Here is a 5,538-nt window from a genome sequence, read left to right on the forward strand (position 1 = left end):
CCCATCCATGACTAGTTGTTTTTCCAGAATACATTACATGATATAGGTAGCTTGGTCCCCACTGGAATTAAATCTTCATTAGTAGAGGCCAAAGCTATCCTCAATGAGTAGTCTTTGTTCATCTATTAATCACTAGCTTTGAGATGTTTTGAGATGTTTTGAGTTGCAACTCCCAGCTGCACTAAAATATCATGGAAAGTCCATAAGTTTATGTTGGCATAGAAGGTGTGAGCTGTTCTTGATTTTGATAAGGGAAAATGTTGATTCTACTAAGCATGAGTAGACTATTAGACATGGCAATTTGTTTTAATATGATGTTAAATTGTAAAATAATCATAACCATATTAATGCCTAGTACTGTACAAATTGTCTTCATCTTATTAGTGCACACACTGTTTATAGTAAACAAGTTATGCGCTTGTGCTATCTTCTATTGTTAAGTTTGTCTTGAATTCTTGACCTGTTTTGAAAATTGATCCGATCCAACATATTTTGGTAGCGATCCGAATGGGAATTTTTCTGAGATCTGTGATGGAAGCAGAGGGGTTGGGCTGATAGGTCGACCCATGATTTTGGAGTATATATAATATACTGTTGCTTATTGAGAAAGTCATTGTATTCTAGGGTTTTCACGCAGCTAGGGTTTTAAGGCGAGTTTTTCCTCGTCGCTGCTAGGGTGTAATCTCTCCTCTGCATAGTGAATCATCTTCTTCTTCGCCCGAGGACGTAGCACACCACCCTGGTGTGTGAACTTCGTTAAATCTCTGTGTCGTATGGATCTATTGTCTCTTTATTATTCGTGTTTCTTGGTGTTTGATCTAACATCTATAGTTTATATTCAAATAGGATTCCAGAGAAGTGTAATAACTTACCCGCATTACCTCAAACCCCTTATCCATTTGGATACATTTAATATACAAAAAATAATAGGAGAAAACATGCCAGAGAGAGGGGAATGGATAAGCCCAACTCCCAATACAACACTGGAGTATATAATTATACTCTTCAGCATCCTTCGGTTAATAAAAGGCGAGGGAAAGGGGATGCACATGAAGTTGCAACGCAACAGTTCTAATACCATTTGTTGGGAATCAAGTAAAACCCATCCTTAAAAGCTAGCCGTTAAGAAGAATGTGCCCAAGTCCTTATGTCTCCACATGAGATCATGAAATTACTTTCATTGGGTAGGTGTAACTTGTGAGAGACTGTAGTGGAGGGGTTCTTTGTGGGACTGTGTATCCAACTACCAGGTTACCCATTCACGCATGGTTGGGCTGTGGTACTGTTCTGGTGAAGAAATCCACTTTCTCCACTTTGAGAGAACTGTAGACAATCACGTGTGCATGCAGGTGTTTGTCTATGATGAAAGAAGGTATCTGAGAAGAAGTGAGTAGTTGTTAACACGTTGGATTGCCTTTTCTAGTGAGGCATTTTGTTTAGTTCAAGCAATTAATGTGACACCCAACTCATTTACAGGATCCACACTCCAACTTCCACCATTTACATATCTAGCAGATCTTACAATAACGTGCTTGAGCATTCACATATCCTATAATAATTAATCTTCAGTAGTAGTAGTAGTAGGGTCAACTTGGCTGTCAAACTCACACGACAAGTTCTCTCTTCTTCCCTTATAAACATGAGTGTAGATACAGAAAACCATTAAAGGAATTCTAAAGAAGAAAGAGCAAAAAAGAGTACTGAAGTGTTGTAGTCTATGTAGTACAAAATTATTGAAACAGCCAAAGATGTACTAAGAGAGCTAGAAAAAAAATGAATCACAAAACAACAGAGAAGAGTACAGTTTGTTAGGTTTGAAAGTTTTTTTTGGCTTCACCTGAATATGTTTGGGTCCACAGGGGGTTCAGTGGTCACTGTGTACCTAGTCACTGATAGGACCTATGGCAGCTTCTAATTAAGAACCCACTAGATTCCTGTATAATTAATTAATTAACTGCTATCTTACATTATATTGTTTAATTTACAGCTTACTTAGAAACAATAGTTTAAAAAGCTGTTGTCCTTACCAGTTATAGATTTATAGTATGTCATCAGCTCTCATTCATATACAATTATTTATAAAGGATTACTTAAACTTATGGAAGGATTATTTAAGGGTTCATTTTCTTAATCAGAATTTTAATCTATTCTATTCAATCTTTATATATATATATATATATATATATTTTTTTTTTTTTTTAACCTTGTTTGGTACATCTCAGGTGATGATATGATGGTAGCTAGGACTTTGATAAAGGCTAAAAACGCCTGAAAATCCAGAAGGAAGAAAGACAAAACCCAAAGCAAATCAAAGTTCTCTAAAGACCACCTGATTCCCATCTTTTAAGTTTTTAACTTAATTCTCCAAATCTTCCTCTATCTCTTTTTGTTTTTTTCTTTACAACATATTCTTAATAATTGGTGACTGATAGACTTAAACTACTGTACTCACGTGTATTAAGAAGTTTTATCCTTTTAGCATCAATGTAGCTTTCTATAGGATAAATAATCCCAAATTGTTTGCTACCATGAAATAATAAAATGCAGATTAGATGAACTAGCTAGCTAGGTTTCATGCATGCATAGGTATTTGCTTGATTGTGCCTTCGAGGAATGAATGGGGAAAGAAATATAAAGAGGGGAAAAAGGCAAGTGGAAGACAGAACTGAGCTGTTCTATATATAGTTCTTCCATTTGCTGAACCTAGATAGAAATTAATAGAAAAAATTATCCCTCAAAACAATTAATTCTTTGAAGAAAGGGGGAGAAAATAATGAATAATCACCTACACATCCGGTGGTAAAAATTCTTATTTTACCCCTAAATAGTTACAACCAATCACCATCAATATGGCAACATTCAACACATCTAAACTCCCTCTCTCTCTCTGAAAATCCTTATCAATCAATCACTTTACTAACTATTGCCATCTATGAGGGTCCTACCCCTAAATAATAATTTGAGTATGAATGTGAAGAAGTAGGCCATGTAGAAGGGATCAAAAGTAGGTGAAGATCTTCTCCTCATAATAAAAAAAATTCAAAAATAAATAAACAAATAAATAGTGGTGATATGTGAAATCATTTGGTAGTAGAGGTGTAGATGATTATGTGTTCCTCTTAAGAGCCTCAAGTAATTGGTTTAGTAATGGAATGATATAGTCATGATGCTGAACATTTCATATCCATCTTTCTGTTTCTCTCTCAACATCTTTCTCAAGTGACGACTCTTTTTCAAGATGTTTACATTGCAACGATTGTTTTCCAATTGTTCTTTTTCAACGGTTATATTTCAACAGCTCTTTTTTCAATGGTTATATTCCGATGATTCTGTTATCCCTCCCCTATATGTTTGTTTCTTTTGGTTTGAAGAAATTGAGTTGATAATTTGTGTTTTTGGAACTTGTGAATGTCCTATGGTGAACCTCCATTATGACTTCAAGGCTTTGTATTGGTGAGTGACTCTCATACCTAGGTTGAGTGAATCCTCAAGAGACCTAGATTTAAGTAGTCCTCTCTAAACTTTGAGTTGGTCGTCTTATACTTTTATGGGAAATTTACTATCACTCCCCTACATTTGGCCTATATTTACTAAAACTCCCCTACCTTTTACGTTTTTACTGATACTCACCTGTTTTTTTATTTTTACATCTCTTTCTCCCTTGCTCTTTTTAAATGCCCATATTACCCTTCCTTTTCACTTGTAACCTATTACACACTTTTTCAAATTGATTGGTTCAAAACATGGTTTGAACCAAATCACTAACAATTTTTTTGTCTCATCCAATCATCAAGGATATTGTAAATTCAAAAAAGAATAGTTTAATTTGTATCCTATCTATATCTATATCGGTATCATATGTTCCAATCGAGTGTCACGTGTTTTTTTTTTTAATCCTTAAATTGGCAGAGACTGATACCAATTTAATACCAATAAAAAAATAGATTGCTAAATTTGTGATGATGAATCAGAGAAAAAATAATAACAATAATAATAATAATAAATAAATCAATAAATAATATCTTTAAGGATACATTAGCTATGTCAATATCCTTGATGATTGGATAAGACAAAACTTGTGAGTGGTTTGGTTCAAACCATATTTTAAACCAATCAATATGAAAATACTGTAATAGGTTACAAGTGAAAATGAAGGGTAATCTGGGTATTTAAAAAGAGTAGGGTAGAAAAAGATGTAAAAATCAAAAAGCAAGGGAGTATCGGTAAAAAAGTGAAAGATAGGGGAGTTTTAGTAAATATAGGTCAAGTGTAGAGGAGTGATAGTAAATTCTCTTACTTTTATTTCTTTTCTATCATATTAACATTTTTATTTCTCTTTAATTGCAACGACATAGAGATGTTACGTCAATTACTTTTCTAGATATGGAGGTCATGATACTTTTCCAAAATAATTGAAAAAAAAATTATTTATATTTATATTTCAAAGAAAATGGTTGGAAATTTGTTAGAAAATTATCATGCATAACTAGAAGACGTAAAATTAGTATAAAAGAGTAACTCTATTTTAATTGGAAAAAAAAAATAAGGGTAACCCTATTTTAATTAAAATTTATAATAGTAGTAATACATGGAGATGCAATCATATTGATGAAAATGGCAAGCATGCAAATATATATATAAAATTGAGTTGAAGACGACAAAGATTTTAGTGATCCCCCACTCAGAAATCTCTACAGGACTAAAATCATCAAAATCATAGATATAATAATTTCCATGTAGATAATTTGAGATGTCCAAATTTTCAAACAGATTGAAAAGTTCAAAGAATAGAAATCATTTGGAGATTGTCAAACCTAAGACTTCAAACTGATGAGTAAAGGAAGTAGGAAAGGAAATTTCGTGAAGCAATAATAAATTAGGAAAATGAGCCAATTGTGAAGCCTGGTCGGTAAATTAAACTTTGTGCAATGAATGAGGTCATGGATGATTACGAAAGAATCGCTTTCATGCCTTATTTAAAGAAAATGGAAAAAAAAAAAAGGTCTTTGCTTTTACGTGTATCTTACGTGTCAAAATCATGAAAAAAGGAAGCCATGGAAGATGCATCTAAGCTTAGGAGGACTACCCTAATAACTGATTCTACTAACTAATATAACAGAAGAAGAATAAGTCACTTTCACACGCGCCTTTGTTTGTTGGATGGTTAATTGGATTCTTAGGATTCTTTTTCTTCTTGTTGAGCATTCCTGGAAACAACGAATGGACTTTCGGTGGCCGTGGGGAAAGAGAGGGAAAGGAAGAGAAGTCGTCGTCGCCTGAATTGCCTATTAGCTTCGTACTGGCTGCGTGAGATCCGTGAGTCAATAAGGGCCCACATCCGGGCAGGTTTCAAGGCGCATTCAGCTTTCAGCCCCAACGCCCACGGCCCACGACACACGCGGTGTCTTGACTTGGCGCTGTCACTTGTCATCACGCCACGTCACTTATCACCGGCACTCCTCGTAAACTCTTCTCTCTCTCTCTAACCAATGCAAATTTGCGGTGTTTGACGCCGTCGGCCGGGCCACCGACTATCGG

The sequence above is a fragment of the Macadamia integrifolia genome, chromosome 6, assembly GCF_013358625.1.
Source record: "Macadamia integrifolia cultivar HAES 741 chromosome 6, SCU_Mint_v3, whole genome shotgun sequence".
Classification (NCBI taxonomy): Eukaryota; Viridiplantae; Streptophyta; class Magnoliopsida; order Proteales; family Proteaceae; genus Macadamia; species Macadamia integrifolia.